At 35.3% G+C, this 20,535-nt stretch overlaps 1 non-coding gene across 1 annotated transcript; it reads left to right on the plus strand.

Moving 5' to 3' along the window:
- The first annotated feature begins 1,375 nt into the window (after positions 1-1,375).
- Positions 1,376-1,478, plus strand: LOC118832420. Its single transcript, XR_005009184.1, has one exon. It is a non-coding gene; the product is annotated as a U6 spliceosomal RNA (small nuclear RNA).
- The last annotated feature ends 19,057 nt before the right edge of the window (positions 1,479-20,535 follow it).

Below are 20,535 nucleotides of genomic sequence, written 5' to 3' on the forward strand. Positions count from 1 at the left end.
AACAATATGTTGACTCTTGTCATTGGACAATTATGTGACATTTAGAGGACTTCTAATTAAGCTAATGGTTAGATATGGTTGAAATATTATCTGATAATAACTACACTCTCACTCCTTTTTGCCATTGTATTATTATAGAAATAAAAAGAGTGCACAAATCTGTGTGCCATTTTATATTTTCCTTTGTCCTGTAGGTTTCCTTGGCGAAGTCTGCTGCTGGAACTCTTACACAGGCAGTATCCAGAGTATTCACAGAAATGGAAGGGGGAAAAAAAGCAAAAAACAACAACTTCAGGGAACAGATGGTCAAAAGTAATAGCAGGAGGTCTTGGTAACTAATGTACAGCTCTCTCTCAGGTACAAAGAGTTTTTTGTACCTTTCCTATTAGGTTAAGAACTGGTTCCACAGAAGTTTTGCTTCTGATATACTAATATATGCAAATGATCTAATACATTTCTATGCAATAGAAGGGATGAAAATAGGGGTATGGTAGTGAATGGATGAAGAATGTGTGAATAAAGTGTTTAATATATGCTCACAACATAGGAAGGAAAGTTTCAGGTACAAGTCAGAGGGAAAGGTTCAAGAGTCCTTAGAGTATAATAGCAAAGTAGATGTTAATGCCTGTGCTTTAACATCATTTGTGATGTTGAATGACTTGATAGCATTAAAGTCTTTGGCAGCAAGAATTTTATTTTCTGGTTCTAGTGGTGAGTAGACAGAAAGACAAAACTTGCCATTATAATACCTTAATATTTGAACAAATCCTTTGGTAAAATCATTCCCTAAATTATCTTGCTAGATAGAGAGCCAGCCTTTGAGCCAGGAAGACGGGTTCACTTACTGCTACTGCCACATTGTTATATGGCCCTGGGCAAGTCACTTAATTAGTCAATACTTTTAGGTGACTTTCTAACTTTAAGAAAATGCAGAGAAGGAGCTAATCTGTGTCATATTGACAGTTCCCTCAGTTATGGATTTGCAGTATCAATGAAATACTAGTTCCAGTCCCTATTTCTATTCCAATATGACCATTTTCTTTGCAAGAATATTATATTCTATAAAAAGTCTATATCACATGGAACTAAGATTCAATTTAAATGGTGCTTTCCTTAATTCATTCATTTATTTCCACTGACAGACGACCATTGTTTCATTATCCTGTTTCCTTATAGGCCAGGGAGGTTATTTTTCCTTCTTAATGACCTTTTTGTTTATATATGAGTCAAAATGATCTAAATTTGAAATAGAAATTTGGTGAGACTGTGTGTCTTTTATCAAACATATTTATAATCTAAAAGAAATCACACAGCAAAATACTGAGCTATGTTTCTCTAGTGTAATTTGTCTGTTTAAAATCCACATAGCTTGCCCTTGCTTCGGCAGCCCATATACTAAAATTGCAATGATACAGGGAATATTAACATGGCCCCAGTGCAAGGACAACACTCAAATTTGTGAAGTGTTCCATACTTTTTTTGTCTTCAGACTCTAAATCCTAAGAAACTTCCTTATATGTTGTTCTGTAATTGTTTTCTGTTTGGTATATACACATTCCACCTCATAAAACAGTAAGCTACATATTGCAAAACAACCTGTATTCTTTTGCCTTTTAATACTATAATTATTGAAGTGGATATAGTAAGTCTTCAATAATTTATTGCTGACTTACCATATTTCCCCATGTATAAGACACACCTTTTTTCGAAAAATTTGGGGTCTAAAACCTGGGTGCGTCTTATACAGTGGTTGTAGATTTTTTTACTTGTATCTCCTGCTTTTTTGCACTTGTTGTCTTTGCACTCATTGTTTCACATTTGTTACCAGTATATTAGGTTATGTTTTGCCATGTTCTGCCCAGAAATGGCTCAGAAAAGATTTTTGTAAAGCTGCCATGAGAGACCAATGGAACCAATGGATAAAGTCTTCTGGGGACAATTTGATACCAGCAGGAAGAGTGAAGAAGTTTGTACCTTGGTGAAAAAATCCTGGGATAATATCAAGATTGAGATCATTGTCAAGTCATTTAAGAAGTGTGGCATTTCAAATGCCATAGATGGAACTGAGGATGGGGCAATATATGGAGACAGTGATTCATCATCAAACACAGATGAGGACAAGCTAATGCATGGGAGTTTTGACAGTGATAAGGAGTTGTATGAATTTTATGGTGAATAAAACTTGAGTTCAATAACTTTATGTAATACATTTTTTCCAAATTTTGGGCCCCAAAATTAAAGTGTGACTTATATATGGAGAAATATGGTAATTATTTCATTAACAGAATATGCAGAAGTACTGTCTTCTGAGTTGGTATTCTGGGATAATGAATTCCTACTTCCTTAAGGTTTTCTAAGATTTATTCAATCTGGCAAATGTCAAAATGATAATGGATTCTACATTACACTTTTTCCAATTAAATATGAATTTTTTATCTCCACCATACCTCAATCTTGTTTATGTACATGGATTCTGATGCTCTATATCTACCTCAAAGCATTTGCAAAAGCTCTTTCCACACAAATTCTTGTACTTATGTTTAATATACCACGTATATTCACTTACTTTCCAGTGAGAGCTAACTGTTTAATAAATCTTAGCCTTGCTATAATATCCATTGATACCCTAAATTGCAGCAACTGTTCTGCCTCCCATAGTTACATGTGCATTGGTTTGTTATCTTCTATATATTTTCAGCCTGCGCTACGCGAAGTTGTGCTTCCTCTGTACAACGTGTAATTTTTAATCCGTGACCCAAATCGGAATTGTCTCCAAAAGCTTTTGCTCACATAAAACAGATGACTTTGTGTTGTTTTGTGTCAAGATTACTTTAATTCCATGTCTTGAGATGTAGTTCTTAATTGTTTTCCAACCTGTCTCCTCCAGAAAACAATAACAACAATGACAACTTACTTGTGATCTATTTCTGTACTTTATTGCTTTTAAAGAAATGTATCAGAGCCATGATGGCGGCTGGAAAGCAGGGACTTGCGTGACTCCCCCAGGTCCCACGAAAAACCTATAAAAATGGCTCTGAACACATTCTAGGCTGCAGAACCCACAAAATAATAGAGGGAAACAGGGCTCCAGGTCAGGAAAGCCTGGATGGTCACTGGGAAGGGTCTATCACACAGAGCTGGGAGCACAGCTGAACACAGCACAGCATGGGCCACACCAGGACCAACCAGATGGGGAGCTGGGTGGAACAGACCTCAGGGCCCAAATTATTGAGCTGAGCAGCTACCAGACTTCTCAACCCACAAACACCAAAGACAACAGAGAAGGTTGGTGGATAGAACTGCTAGAATGGAGTGAAAGGAGTTCATGGTCGGCCCCAGCCCCAGGGGCATGGAAGTGGTGCAGCACTGGGGATGCTTCCAGCTGGAGTTGCTTCCTGCCCCAGGCCCACCAGGTTTAAAAAATTAAGCAGCAGGTCAGAGCTGGAGTGCAGAGCCTACCTGGATCTGAGTTGCATTTAGGGTTGGCGGCTCTTGGGGGAGGAGGAGTGCTGGTGTGGTAGAGCTTGCTGCGTAGAAGTAGCACTGAAAATAGCAGCACTGCTCCCCTAAAGCTTGGGAGAAAGTACTCTGTACTCCACAAGCAGTCATACCTTTACAAAAAGCTCAAGGGTCAAGTAGTTGGCTGGGAACATGAACAGGCAGCAAAAACGGACCCAGATTCAGAATCTGACTTTAGAATCTTTTTTTTTACATTTCTTTATTTTTATTAATTTATTTTTAGTTTTCAACATAGACACTTTTATAAGATTTTGAGTTATAAATTTTCTCCCCCTTCATTGCCTACCTTCCCCTCCCCCTTCCCCAAGACAGCATGCAATCTGATATAGGCTCTAATTATACATTCACATTAACATATTTTCACATTAGTCATGATGTAAAGAAGAATTAGAACTAATGAGAGAGAGTAGAGAACATTCTGGAAATGGGGCATGGCCTGTGCCAAAGCACTGAGATGGAAGATGGAATGCTATACAGCAGAAAGAGTCAGCAGGCCAGTAACTTTCTCCTTACTGTTCATATTGCATTTATGGTTTACAAAACACTGTGCTCACAGTGACCCTGTAAATGGTAGTGCAAGCATGACTGTATCCATTTGTATAGATGAAGAATTTATAAAGAGGAGTAAATGGAGACACAAAAATGTTAAGGGATTTGACTGCCATCATAGATGATGATGTATCTGAACACAGAATCAGGTCAAGGTCTCTTGTCCCTTGAGGTCATTGCTCTGTCTGCTACATCCCACTACAGCTCAATCCTAGACCAGGAGCAAACCTCATGACTGAGGGACTACTCTCCTAATAGGTCACTTTAACTCTACTTTCTCTCTTTTTCATAAATCTTTGCTACACAGTTTGGTCGAGCATCCCTGTAGACACTAGTGCCCTCCCTCAACAAAGTAGTTTATATTCATTTTGCATATATTCTGCTTATACTTAAATACACATTGTCTCCTCCATTAGAATGTAACCACCTTGAGAGCCAGAACTGCTTCACCTTTCTCTCTGAATCTTCAGCCTTTAGCACAGTGCCTGGCACATAGTAGAAACAAGAAATGTTTGTTGTTTGATTTAGCTTCCTAAAATATTCTTTCATCTTGTCTCCATCTCACTTATAAGTCAGTAATAGGTCCATATGGATGGTGAATAGTCATAGGTTCATAGAATTTTAAAACTTGAAGGGGCCTTAGCAATCGTCCTATCTAATGCCCTAATTTTCGAAATGAGGAAATTGGAAGTTGGAGAAGTGAGCTGATTTGCTCAAGGTCATACAACACGTTAGTAGCAGAGTCAGAATTAGAACCCACATCTCCTAAAACCCAATCTAATCATCTAACATGTTTTTAAAGACCCTACCTATGTGTAAGTTATTATTTTAGGTGCTAGAGAATAAGAAGTTTGGTAGTAAACGGGGAAAAGAGATGAAGGCAGGAACTCCATAGTCTCATGCCTATAGCGCCTACCTCACAGGGTTATTGTGAAGCTCAAACAGGACACTGTATAAATTGAGATCTTTGTAAACTTTAAAATTCATTATAAAGGTAAGTTATTCTTTCTTTGCTTTTGACAGAACACATCTGGAAAACTGTATTCAATTTTGGCAACTACATTTTAGGAAGAACATTGACAAGCTAATAGGTGTCCCAAAGAGGATAACCAGGATGGTGAGAGGACTGGGGACTATACCATCCTAATTAATTGCTCTTGGAACATCAAACTAGTCTTATTTGAGCCTGAATAGATTCAATATTAATGTTGGAAGAAACTTGGGGCATATAAAGCATACCTGAAACATAGATCTTTTGATCTTTCATTCATTCATTCATTCAACACATATTTGTTGAGTGTGCACTATGTGGCAGGCAAACGATTATGGTACGCGGCTTCTCTTCTATGGTATCTGTTAAGATACGATTTAAATTGTGTCTTTTAAAAATAATGTACGTGTATGTTTATGTCTATGTATGTATATGCCTTTTGAAGTGAGTGAAAGGTGTGTATGGACAAAGACACTCAAGAAATATGAATACATTTGTCATTTGATGAATGAGTGGATTGCAGATGCCTAGACAGGCTCCCTCCCTGTAGTGTCACTTTTTCACAAAGTAAAAAAAAAAGGTCAGGAAAATGTAGCAGTGAAGAGTCCCCACACTTTGCACAGATTTTATAAATCTGCTTCTACGACATTTTCCATGTACTGGGTAATGTTTTATTTCTCTTCCCCTCTAATGGTGGAGGAGCAGCTTTCCCTAGACAGAAATAAAATCTTAAGATAGTGAACAGACTGGCTACAACCTTGTGGTGGGTAGAATTAGAGTGATCTGTAAACAGTGGGATCTGTGAAGCAGCAGGAAACCTTCATTTGTGAGTGGTTTGGCATATTTCTAATTAGGACAGAAAACTTTCAGCCGTCAGATTTCTAGTTTAATGAAGTAACCCATGCACTGAACTATTGTGCTGATTTCTCCCAATTTACCTCTAATTTATAGGCATTTTAAAATTATATCCGCGGTCTCTTTTTTATACTGTCTAGCATAAAAAAATATTGTTAAAATTAAATGAGCAGCATTTTTCTCAGTTCAGCTCAAACCACAGATGCTAGGTTTGATTTTATTTCTAACAGTGAGATTGAAATTCTGTTTTAATATGCAGAACTACAGCCGAGGGAGACATAAAATCCAGTGTTTTCATTAGATGATGGCCCTGCACCTCTAGTTAACAGGAAAGCTGATTCATCAAACAGTAGTGATCAAGATAGTATTAACTAAGATCTGGAATGGAAAGAGAATGTTGAGGAGGGTGGGGAGGAAGATTCCTGTTCTGCATCAGGGAATTGTGACTTCAATAAAAATCCCAGATTTAGATATAAACCTGATTCTAGGATGGCTAAAGGTTCATTGAAAAATTTTAATAAATAATCCAGTGACTGATTATTTTCCATTTCAAAGAGATTTCAGTTGCTCCTGGTTTAAATAAAAGGATGTTCACCTTTGAATTCCCTTCTTTCCAACTGTAAAATATAATTCAGAAAAAAAAATCTGATTTTGGATTCACCAGTGAAGCATTCTTACCCATCCGTGGAGGAATGAGCTCCATCTATACCAAGGAGTTTTACTGGCTAATGAACATCCACCAGTGATCACTGATACAAGTTTCACAAGGAGAAACTCTTATGTAGGTGCTGGTGAAAATATCAGTGAGACCTATTGATCAGAGAGCATATGATAATTTATTTTCTCCTAACCTATTCTCATCTGGAAATGTTAACATCTAAGCTCCTATCTACTATAAGGAAAACAACAAACACATACATATAGTCAGACATGACTGAAAAAGAACAACAACGTATGGGATCGATAGGTAGGTAGATAGATAAATAGATAGACAGACATGTGGTGTGTGTGTGTGTGTGTGTATGTGTGTGTATGTGTGTGTTGTTTATAATAGAATTTTAAATGATAGTGGAAACCACTTGATCCAATGTATTATCTTACATATAAGAGAAACTGAGGCATAAATATCAAGGTCATACGTCCAGTAAGCAGCACAATTATGGCCAGAATCTAGATCTCCTGCCTCTTAATCAAATACCATTCATGTTATTTAAGCTGGTTTGTGACTTATCAGTTTGATGCTTCCATTATGTTTTCATTCTATTAGGTAGATGGTTAGTTATTCTAAGGCAAGGAATATTTTTCTTTTTGTTTATGAATTCTCAGAATTTAGCATACTACCCTGTAAATAGATACTTAATTTTTTTTGATTGTATTGATTGGAATTGAATCAAACTAGAATGGATTAGAATGTATATCCTTATATATTAGACCATGTAACTGTTTCTCTTAGAGGTAAACATCCCAATGGCCATGTAATCCTTTTTGTTTTAAGCTTTTAAAAATTCTCCATTTTTAGAGGGTAAAGGTTTGCATTTTGAGGAGAAGACTGAATTTGATTACATTCCTGATGAGCATAAATTTCCTTCACCCCCTCCTTTTTTAACAGGAATACTAGATGAGTAGGTAAGAAGACTGCTGTGGACATGTTATACCCTGTGTCCATAGATCCTTAATCTGGGGCCCTGAGAATATATTTTTAGTATCTTGATAATTTCAGCATAATGGGTTTCTTTATAATCCTATTTATTTTTTGACCTTAAAAACATTCTAAGAAAGATCCCCTGACAGACGCATTTACAAACACACATATACACACACATATATGCACACACAAAAGTTAAGAATTTCTGCTATATAAAAACTGGATTTCAGAAAGAAAGCATTTTATAATGTTTCTCCTCTTCTTTCTGTTATGACAGAGCTATGTGGCCTATATTGTGGCAAAATTGGGTTGATATTTTAAATAGATTAAATACCCTAAATGTATTTTTTCTAAACTTTAATTTTTAATTTTTTTTAATATTTAGTTTACAACATTCAGTTCCACAGGTTTTGGGGTTCCAAATTTTCTCTCCCTCCCTCTCCTCCCCCCTTCCACCCCAAGACAGCATGCAATCCAACATAGGTTTTATATTTACCTTCACATTGAACTTATTTACATAATACTCTAGTTGTAAAGAAGAATTATAACCAATGGAATTAGTCATGAGAAAGGAGAAACAAAACCAAAAAAAGAAGGAAAAAAAGAGCAAATGGTTTGCCTCCATCTGCATTCAGACTCCATTATTCTTTCTGTGGATGTGCATAGCTTTTTCCATCATGAGTCTTTTGTAGCTGTCTTTGAACCTTGCATTGAGGAGAGGAATCAAGCCTATCAAAGTTAGCCCTTACAGATACCATGTGTCTGTAATCCTGTATAATGATCTCCTGTTCTGCTCCCCTCCCTCAGCATGTAAGTCATTCCAGGTAATAATGAAGTTTTCCTGCTCCCCATTTCCTACAGCACAATAGCATTCCATTACATTCATATAGCATAATTTGTTTAACCATTCCCCAATTGATGGGTATCCCCTTGATTTCCAGTTCTTAAACTTTTCTTTTAAAAAGCAAAATTATCAAAAGCTCTAATTTGTGTTCAACGACTATTGTTCACAGATCATCAGAAGCTCTTAGGAACACATTGGTAGTGGGATAGCACCAATCAGTAGCAGCACCTTATATAAAGATTGAGATTTACAAACACAGTATATGCTTAATAAAAGTTTTTTTAATGAATTAGTTTATATTGCATTCGTATTGGGGGAAATTTTTTTAAAAGATCCTGAAAGAAGTATCCTTCTTCATCATTCCAACAAAATGGCATGTTGAAAACCCACATAGAAACAAAGTGATAAAAACTGCAGCTGTTGGGGACCTTGTGTGATATCATCATAAGCCAAAAAAAAGTACCTTGCTGGGAAAATGAGTTTGTTGAGTAAAAAATAAATCTGTTGGCATCATTAAAGTCTGGAAGTATATACTGAGTTTATTGCCCTTCAAAATAATTTAAAATTTGGCAGGGTAAAATATTGTATCTTCTGGTCTAATTTTTAATAATTTGAAGTTTAAATAAATCTTGTTTATACCTACTGAACTTAACATTCCAAACTGTGATAAGAAATATAAAATAGTACTTACTTTTTGTCAAAAAAAGTTTCAAATTTTTTTTCATTTTTGACTTCACTGCCACTGTATGATGATCTTTCCCACCTTCCTCTTCTCCCCAATTCTCTCTTATAAAATAAAGTTATAGTTAAGTAAAATAAAGTAATAATTAACCAATCAACACGCATTTATTAAGTACCTATTATGTGCCAGATACTGTATCCTGGAGATTAAAAAAAGACACAAAAGATAGTCACTGATCTCAAGGTGCTCACAATCTAATTAAGGATACAAGAAAGAAACAAATTTATATGAAATACCTACACAGGATAAATGGGAAAGAATTAACAAAGGAAGGCACTGGAATTATGAGGGGTTAGGGCTTCCTGTAAAAGATAGGATTTTAACTGAAACTCAAAGGGAGCCAGGTAAGCCAGTAGGCAGAGTTAAGGAAAGAAAGAATTCCAGGCATGAGGGATAGCCACAGAAAATGCTCAAGAAAAATGAAGTGTATCTAATAACACAGTCTTTATTCTATATCCAAAGACTACTACATCTCTGCTGAAGGTAAGGAAGTGGCTTCCTTCAAGATTCACCTTAAATCCCAACTTGGATAAGGGATCTTACTTGGTTCTCCTCCCCTCAACCTCCCCCTTCCCTGTATTAACTCCCATTTACACTTTACATTTGTATACACCTCATATGGACATAGTTGTTTGCATGATGTCTCCCCCATTAGAATATAAGTTTTTTTGAGGACAAGGACATTGTTTTTGCACTGCTTTGAAACCCAGAGGCTTAGCATACTGTGTGACATAGTAATTAATACTTTAAAATATTAAGACATGCTTATTAATTGAAAAAGTCCTCTAAAATTAAAAATGAAGCCCTGTTTTGATCTGAATTATGTTTTATTTTAATGTCATTGTGGTCATCATGTATGTGGTTCTGTTGTTCTCTGGATTCTGCTCCTAATTCAAGCCTTCCCAAGTTTTTCTGGATTCTTCATAGTCATCATTTCTTATGTCAAGGTAACATTCTATTACATCCACATACCACACTTTGTTCAGCCATTTCCCAATCAAAAGGCACATATTTGGTTTCAAGTTTATGTATGTATATATATATATATATATATATATATATATATATATATATATATATATATATATATATACACACACACATACATATATATATACACACACACATACATATGTATGTATGTATATGTGTATATATATGTGTATATACATATATGTATGTATACACACATACATATATATATACATACTACAAAAAACCACTATGAATATGTTTATCTATATATATGAGTTTTCTGAATTTAAATGAAACTTCAACTATTATGATACTGTGTGTGTACATGCATATATATATATATATACATATACATATACATATATATATATACATATATTTCTGTTTCTCCCTCTTTGTGTGTGTGTGTGTGTGTGTTTCAGTAAATTTCAGCTGCATATTTACTTGTGCATAGAGTTTTTCCTTTTTGCTTCCTCTAAGTGTAGACACAGCTTTACCTCAGAATAAGTTAAATTTGCTACTAAATGCAGGAATTAAAATGGATCGGGAAATGCAATTGGTTCTCTTTTATTTTAAGAAAATAAAAATAGTTTTGTTTCTTCTTTCTCATGATTCATTCCATTGGTCATAATTCTTCTTTACAACTTAACTATTGTGTAAAAAAGTTCAATGTGAAGCTATATGTAAAAGATATATCGGATTCCATGTCATCTTGGGGAGAGAGGTGGGGAAGGGGGGAAGGAACTTAAAGTTATGTGGAACTGAGTGTTGTAAACTAAAAATAAAAAAAAATCTTAATTATAAAAAACAGAAAATTCTGGCAAGCTCAAAGAAATAATACTAATTCAAACTGATGCCTTTTTAGTGGGGCTGATTCACTAACAAGAATTGAAATTGTTTTCTAGAATGTTTGGACCAATTCATAGTTCTATCAGAGATGTACTAGCATGTATTCCCTCCCATAGCCCTACACCACTTTGTCTATTTCTTTCTTTCCTTAATATTTTGTTTTTTTTTCCAATTGCATGTAAAGATAGTTTTCAACATTCACTTTTAATAAGATTGTAAATTCCAAATTTTTTTCTTCCTCCTTCTCCTCCCCCTTTCCCAAGATGGCATGCAATCTGATACATGTATAATTATATTAAACAAATTCCCACATTAGTCATGGTGTGAAAGAAGAATCAGAACAAAAGGGAAAAACCATGAGAAAGAAAAGAAAGAGAGAGAAGATAGTGTAATTTGATCTCCATTCATACTCCATAGTTCACATTGACTTTTTCTATTTATCATTTTTGCCAGTTGGCTAGATGTGAGAGAAATCTCAGATTAAAATTAAAATTAAAATTAAAAATTAAAAAGTATGGTATGGTATGGTATGGCTAGACAGATAGAGAGAGAGAGAGAGAGAGAGAGAGAGAGAGAGAGAATTGTATCTTTTCTCTCCATTCTTGTCTTCCTTAGAATATATATTCAGTAGTGATACCAGTAAGATATTATGAACACTTTAATCACTTTTTTCACTATAATTGGTCTGCTTCTAGCCTTGAATAATTATTTTCTGACTAATTCGGAAGACACTCTGAACTATAAAATGCACAAAAATATCCAGGGAAATATTAATCTATTTACTGCAACCTATAGCATGCTAAAGAGTCTGCAGACAGTTTTAGAAATGTTGAGAGTCATGAGAAATTCAAACCAGTAACAAAATTTGGCACTTTGCTCTTTGTAGGAACCCCAAGCAGGCCAGTTTTTCATGACCAGCTAAGGTCATGAAGTCAGATTCTTCTCTCCATGAGTATAAACAGAAAACCAGCCATAAAATAAATCAGCTTCTCCATTTTTTTCTATATTCTTCCTTTACCCCTCAGCTAATTATAATGCTCAAATATCCAAAGTAGAGATTTGAAGGTAGAAATAACAGATTTACCATGCTTTCCTCCAAATCATTGCCCTATCTTCCCTGGGAAAGTAAGGGAAACTGACTAAAACTAGCAGAGATAGTACTTTTCCTTTAGAAAAGGGGAAAGATGGGAAACTGTCTTTTGATTAGCTACTAATAACCAAATTGTACAAAGTTTCAGACTTGGAGATCTGTGCCAACCTCATTGCTAGCTCTTTTGAGGCCAGTCTATACATACATACATATATATATATATATATATATATATATATGTGTGTGTGTGTGTGTGTATATGTATATGTATGTATATATGTATGTATATACATACATATATATTTCTTCAATAAAATCTCATTAGGATATATAAATTTTATAACTGGTGTTTTCCTTTTCTCTTCCAAGTATGCACAAAATTTTAATTCAGACTCATTGTATGAAGAATAGTAAGTACATCAACAGCTAGTATTTACATAGTTTTAGGGTTTGCGAACTGTTCTACATATGTTATGTCATTTGAATAACCCTATGAGGTAGGTGCTGTTATAATTTTACAGATAAAGAAACTGAGACTGAGAGGTTAAATTCATGTTTTCCTATCTCCAACATCATCACTCCATCTAATAGCAGGAATTAAAACGGACAGGGAAATCTGATTGATTCTTTCCATCTTAAGAAAATTCCTGTGATGCCAAAGGAATTGTACTCGTTCATACTGATACCTCTTTACTTGTGTCAATTTACTAGCTGGGATCCAATTTTTTTTAGAATATCTGGACCTCCAACTAGCAGTATATTAGGGCTAGTTTCTTTGTGCCTCCATTCTTGGCTCTCCACTCCAAGCACTGACCTATTGTTTCTTGTAATCCCTCTGCCAGTCAGCTGGATGTGAGATGAACCTCAGGAAAACAACAGCATTTTCTAGGCAAACTTTTTTTTTCCCTATATTGAAAAATGTTCTCCTTTAATTTAATCTTGCTCATCTAAAGATAGAGATAAGTTAGGTTAAATTTCTGACATTGTCTTATTCTTTGCCTTTTTTGTGTTTCTCTAAGGATGTATCCAGATATTCAGAGTAAGAATTCAAATGATTTCATTTGTCTTAGGGCAAATTTTTTATTCCAAAGTGACTTGACATTTGTGGAATTTTTCTATAGTTTGCTTCCTGAGTGTTCTATGATATAGTAGACCACTACAACTCATCCTTTAGTGACTGAAGACCATTTTTCATTCATTTTCTACCAAAATAGTTTTCTGTATTTCCTTGCACACCTACCTGCTTTCAGCATTTTCAAACTAGATTTTTCATTTCTTCCCCCTCTGCAGAATTTGGAGGTCAGCCTTTATGAAGCTCTTCTGATATTGGACTTTTCATCAGATTCTATCCCAACATGCCCATCATATCCATCTAGCCAATTTCATTGTTGAGATTTGCTCCTTAATTTTAAGCTTTTCTTTGAGACTGATGGGCTACTTCAAACATAAAATAATGAACAAAATCAAAGCCTGAAGTAATTTTCAATATAAAAACAGTGATATTGACATGGTCTATTATTCAAGACCATGTTTGTCCCTCATTATCTACTTTGGTATCAGTACCTGCTGCAGCTACAGTCTCAGTAAAAATATATTGTCCATCACAATGATATTGATGTCCTTCTCATCTTGATGTAGACCTGCATTTCAATCATATGGAATCGTTTTTGGCATAATTGTAACTTACACAGAAAGTTTTATCTTTTGCTGCTCCCCCTCAAAATATGCAGGAACAAAGTGTTTAGATTAACTTTCATTTAAAGTTTAATCAGCTCCCTTTGTTTTTCTACAAAATAATCATTTCACTATCTTACTCTCACTGACCTACAATGACACCCCATAATGATCCCTTAATAAAAACAAGTAAACAAACAAACAAAAAAAACCCAATTTAACCAAACCAGTTAGCATATGGGCCACACCTGACAATAAAAAACGTGGCACTCATAGTCAGCCACTTCTTTAAGTGGAGGGAAGTGAGCTTTCTTCCCTCTCCTCTGTCATTGCATTTAATCTGAGTTCAGATTCTTTTTAAAGTTGTTTTTATTTAAATTCCTACCTTTAATTCTTATTTTTAAGCCCTTCTTACAGCAATAAAAGCCACACCTTTGTGCTAAGACTAAAATGTAATTATTAGAAGTGTAATTTATTTTCTTCCTTAACCAAACCAAGGGAATATATGCTATGAAATGAGGATACACAAGTCTGGCTTCTGAACTTTCCTGCAGCAGTTTATCAGTGATTATCACTTAATTGATCCCTATAGTATAAACCAATTTAGGGAGCTATCTGTGAGGAGAAATCATTTGGAACATCCTTTAGAGTAAAGAAACATTGATGTTCAGATTCTGATTTTACTTAGATTTGTTTATGAAGGAGGATAATTGTCAATGATTGGAAGAGACTGAGCCTAGCCAAAAGGTAACAACAGGCAGGGATTAGAAATTAGACAGAGGGAGCTAGGGAAAAGGTTCTTCCTGGAGTCTGACACAGATAAATAGCCCACATGAATGGTAAAATAATGTCCTAAAATTGTTGATTTAAGAATAGAAGCAATCAGTCAACTAGCATTTGTTAAGTATCTATGATGTGCCATGCACTGTGCCAAAATTGGAGACACAAAGGAAGGCAAGCAAACAAAATACACCTTACATCCTTTGCCTAGTCTTTGTTATTCCAAATTAATATGAGAGAACATGACTTGTTAAGTATAATCTCCTTATAGGGTTCATTAATATTGCAATTTGTGCCTTTCATAAAAATAACTACCTACACTTTGTAGGACAGACCAGCAGATTGTGTGAGAGGGCATTTAGTATGGATAAATGTAAAATTTTAATTTTTTAGTTTAAAAACTCAACCTCCAAAGTATAAGATGAGGCAGGACTGGCAAGATAGGCATTTGTCTGAAAACAATGGTGAACTATCACAATCTAAATCTGCTATCAATTTATTCTTTAATATTAAAAATAATTTTTTTTCTCTCCCTTATGATATTGTTTCAGGATACCTGAGCATCATCCCAGCAAAATGAAATTTGCTTGTGAATAATTGCTAGACATCTCCATGAGCAGTTGAATGTAATTATAACAAAAGGTTAACTCGTATCAATTTCCCTCCCATCTATCACGTCTATCTATCCTTTTATATCTAAATGTAATGTTTCTTGTTTTATCTATATCTATCCTTTTATATATAACCACAACTAATCACTTGCATTAGCAGTATCAGCCATGTATATATGGATGTTACTTAAGTGTCATATTCCTTTCTGCTATTTATACAAGTCAGACGTTATAGTATAAACCATGCCATTTCAGGTGTCATTCCTTCCTTTTTCCCACCAATAATCTTCTTTGCTTCAACTATGTTGTGTCTTCCATTGGCATATAGCCAGGAATGCTTTAAAAATTTTATTTTATAAAACGTATCTTTAATCTTATTTCTGCTATTTGCAGGGCTTTTTTCTTTCTGTAACATATCGTAAATAGGATGAATGACATTCCCTTTGCTGAGAATATGTTAGCCCCAGAATTGAATGGGTGGCAAGATTTTAATTTAATTTATATTTATCATTTATAGAGCTATCAGAATATTAAAACATTAAAATAACTTAACTGTCAACAGTTTCCCAGAGATTGCACTGTGAAATCCTAGAAAGAATAGATGAATACCATAAGAAAAGGGCCTTTATTAAATTATCCAACCACTATGAACATGCTGCTTAAATTCTGTGTATCTGCAGGAATTTTCAAATAGGTCTAATATGAAAGTAAAATTTTTCTTCCATCTGAGCAACACAAGGGTGCTGTACCAAGAACAACAACAAAATTACCATGTGTGCGTGTGTGTGTGTGTGTGTGTGTGTGTGTGTGTGTTTATTGGGGGAAAGGATATGAAGATGCTCAGTAGTACTTTCTTTGGCTTTGTTTGCTGTGGGAACTGCTGGAGCATTTGAAATGCTGGGCAGTTTGGCAATAACCTAGAAGAGGCAGTGATTTAAAAGATGTGAGGACAAACATAAAGCCAGATGGGCTGAATGGGGTTCTTGATCTATTTTATCAAAATCATACAGACCACTCAGGAAAAAATGACCAAATCATTAATTGAGAACAAAATGACTTATCGCACAGTCACCCAAAGGAAAGAAATATAAAGAAAACACAATGCCTTCTATTGATACTCAATACATGTCAGACTTGGAGAGAGCAAAGGAAGTAACTAAATCAAACACTTAGCTGGAGAGGAGGGATAGAAAACAAACAAAAAGGAACCCAATTACTTTATGTTTGTTTTTGTAAATGGTTTTTCTGTAAGGGAGGAAAAAATATTTTAACTTGTTTCCCTCTGTACTATACTGCTGGGAGCATCCTGTACCTTCTGTCGAACTCTATGCGATTGCTGATGCTTCTGTTAATGCTAATTAACCTCCTGCTACAAATATCAACAAAGTGTCTGGGCTTTGTCTGTACATCATTTCTCTCCCTTTGCCTTAACTTTTAAGATTCACAATGCCGTTAGTCACCATTGGCTGATTCTTTTTAGGCCGACTCATATCTGCAGTTAAAAAACAAGATGATTTGAAATGTCCCCTTTGATTTTTTTTTTCAGACAGGAGAAAAGATTCAAAACTGTTCCAGGAAACCAAAATAGCATTACCTCTGTGGGATAATGAAAGTGTGGATTCGTCTAGGAATATTGCAATCTTTCTGGTCAATATGGACTTATTGCTTAGCAGAGAGTTTTAACAATATAAAGGAAAAAGCAATGCTAGTAATAAAAAAGCACACATATTATTGACATATCAATAAAAAAGTATGCACCTTACTGGGGGTAAACTGGCTGGTTGCCAATCCTAATAGCAGCTCTCTGAGTATCAAGAACTTTAGTCATGACTGGAAAGGGGAAATTGGTGCTTTGACCCAGGATAAGAAATTCAGAGGGCACTTAAAATATTCACAGTCATTCACGAGTTTAGAAACAACAGAATTTTGCACCTAGCTAGCAAGAATAATTAGTTAAATTAGGAGTTGGAGATAGTGGGTTGGAGCAAATTTTGCTCTCTTCTACCTTCTACCCCATGTGGCTCTGTGTGTAGTTTGTATTACTTGCCCCAGAACCAAAATTTCATAACCATTTTTTTAGGAATATAAAGAGTAAGTGAGGAATGATTTAAATGTACATATCTGGACAACTGCTAATATGAACTAAAATATGCAAAAATATAAATAATATTCTTACTTTTTGCAAGCAATTTTTTGTATTTTTTTCAAGTATTGTATCGGAGTCTCTGCTTTTGGATGAAGAAGACTTACTATCCAAATCCAGCTAGAAGAAGACACTCCTTGATTTTACCTTTCCCTGTAAACAATCTACTAGATATACATAATCTATACGTTCCCTGATTCCAACATTATCTCAGAGCTAGAAAGAAATGAGCATAAAACATTGTTTCTATCTTTTTTGAGTACAGCCACAACTATGGCCCCCTATACAGTGTGTTTTTCTACAAGCTTGTACCTTTGATATAGCCAATTTTTAAATAGATGTTTGGAAATATTTTCTGGACTTACAGACATATCATGAAGAGTACTGCAGCTTTATCAGGAAGGAAACAAAGAATCTGATAAATCTGTGAATCAGTAGTACAAAGGGAAGAGGGTACAATTTTTATATATTAAGCAAAAAGCTTCACTGAGAAAATTTTTTAAAAGCATTGTAGGGTTATGGGGGGCTGGAGAACCAAGAGGGTGGAGAAAAGACAGCAAATCACCTGAGCTCTTCCCAAAACCTCTCTGAACACCTTTAAATAATACCATAAAACAAGTCCTGGAGATGCAGAACCCACAAAATGACAGGTTGAAATAATTTTCCAGCCAAAGATAATTTAGAAGGTCAGCAAGAAAGATCTGTCACACCTGGGTGAGACTGGAGTGCAGTCTAGCATAGGCCATATTGGCACAGACTCAGCCCCAGCAAACAAGGAATAGATTTGAGAACCACTGAATCAGGAGCAGCAGCTGCTGTTTCTGGAGCTTTCAGCTTACAGACCATAAGGGGGTCAAACAACTGGCCAGAAAGAAATTTCAGGCATTTCTTTGCTAGCATGGAGGCAGGACTGTTGTTTTGCACATACTCAGATCTGGGTCATAGTCCTGGGTGGCAGTCTCAGGGTGAGGAGGAGCACTAGCACACCAGAGCTTGTGGTCACAATGGAGAAGGGACCCTCCTCATAGTTATAGGGCAGAAAAGAGTGCTTGTGGTCACCCATAAACCAGACTACAGGCTCAGAAAGTAGTAACACCTCTCCTTAGGTCATACTACCTTAGAAGAATTGAAAAACGTACATGTCTCTTGAAGTATCTCTGAAAACATCTGCACAAAACCCCTGAATCTTGGGGAAGTGTGCCATCTATCTGCCATCTTTTAACAAAGAGTTAAATGTCAAGAGATAGTGTGGGAAAATGAACAAATAACAGACACAATCCTGACCATAGAAAGTTACTATGATGACAAGGAAGATCAAAACATGCCCTCAGAAGAAGATAACAAAGTCAAAATTCCTACATCCAAAGCCACCAAGAAAAATGTGAATTGGTCTGAGGCCATGGAAGAACTCAAAAAGGATTTTGAAAATCAAGTAAGAGAGACAGAGGAAAATTGGGAAGAGAAATGAGAGTGATGCAAGAAAACCATGAAAAAAACAGGCAACAGCTTGGTAAAGGAGACACAAAAAATACTGAAGAAAATAATACCTCAAAAACAGACTAGGCCAAATGGTAAAGGAGGTCCAAAAAACCAATGAAGATAAGAATGCCAAAAAAAGCAGAACTGGTCAAATGGAGAAAGAGACACAAAAATTCACTGAAGGAAAAAAAAATACTCCTTAAAAAGAAGAATTGGCCAATGGAAAAGAATATAGAAAAGCTCAGTGAAGAAAATAATTCCTTAAAAATTAGAATTGAGGAAATGAAACAATACTTTATGAGAAATCAAGAAACAATAAAACAAAATCGAAATAAAGAAAAAGATAGCAGACAAAGTGAAATATCTTATTAGAAAAACAACTAACTTGGAAAATAGATTCAGAAGAGATAATTTTTAAATTATTAGACTACCAGGAAGCCACGATAAAAAAAGAGACAAGAAACCATCTTTCAAGAAAGTATCAAGGAAAACTGCCTAATATTCTAGAACCAGAGAGTAAAACAGAAGTTGAAAGACTACAGCAATCACCTCCTGAAAGAGATCCAGAAATGAAAACTTCCAGGGATATTAGAGTCAAATTCCAGAACTTCCAGGTGAAATAAAAATGTTGCAAGCAGCCAGAAAGAAACAATTCAATTATCATGGAGCTACAGTCAGTATAACATAATATTCAGTAGCTTCTACATTAAAGGGTTGAAGTGATTGGAGTATGATATTCTGGAGGGCAAAGTATGCTTCAATCTGTATTCAGACAACACCAGTTCTTTGGCTGGAGGTGGAGAGCATTTTTCATCATAAGTCTTTCAAAATATCTTGGATCATTGTATTGATGAGAATAGCTAAGTCATTTGCAGCTGATCGATCACCTTGTCATATTGCTGTTACTTTGTACACAGTATATTTCAATTTGCAACAGTTCATGTAAGTCTTTCCAGGTTTTCCTGAGAACATCCTGCTCACCATTTCTTATAGCACAATATATTCCATCATAACTACATACCACAATTGGTTGAGCCATTCTCCAATTGATGGGCATCCCCTCAATTTCCAGATTACATCCAATAATCACCTACTAAGCAAAACTGAGTGAAATCCTTTGGGGGAAAAAAGGATATTCAATGAAGTAGAGAACTTTCAAACGTTCTTTATGAATGGATAAGAGTTGAAAAGAAAATTTCACTTTCAAAGGCAAGACTAGAGAAGGATAAAAAGTTAAACAGGAAAAGGAAATTATAAAGGACTTAATGTTAAACTATTTACATTCTTACATAGGAAGATGATACTTGTTCATAAAAACTTTCTCATTATTAGCACAGTTAGAAGTAATATATATGGACAGAGAGCACAGATGTGAGTTGAATAAAAGAGGGATGGTATCTAAAAAAGCTAAAATTAAGGTATGAGGGAGGAATGTACTGGGAGAAAGGGAAAGTGAGAGGTAGAATGGGGTAAACTCTTCCACACAAAAGAGGTGTGAAAACACTTTTTACAGTGGAGGGGAAGAGTGGGAAGATGAGGGGTAGTGAATGAAGCTTACTGTCATCAGAACTGGCTCAAAGAGGGAAAAACATACACACTCAGTTGGGTATAGAAATCTATTTTACCCTACAGGAAAGTAGGAGTGGAAGAGAATAAGAGAAGGGCGGGGGTTGTAAAAGAAAAGGCCTATTGGAAAGGGGCTAATCAGAAGCAAAATATATTTGAGGGAGGACAAGGTGAAAGGAGAAAGAGAATAGAATAAATTGAGGGGGGTAAGATGGAAGGAAAT

Source organism: Trichosurus vulpecula, chromosome 9 (assembly GCF_011100635.1).
Source record: "Trichosurus vulpecula isolate mTriVul1 chromosome 9, mTriVul1.pri, whole genome shotgun sequence".
NCBI classification, from domain to species: domain Eukaryota; kingdom Metazoa; phylum Chordata; class Mammalia; order Diprotodontia; family Phalangeridae; genus Trichosurus; species Trichosurus vulpecula.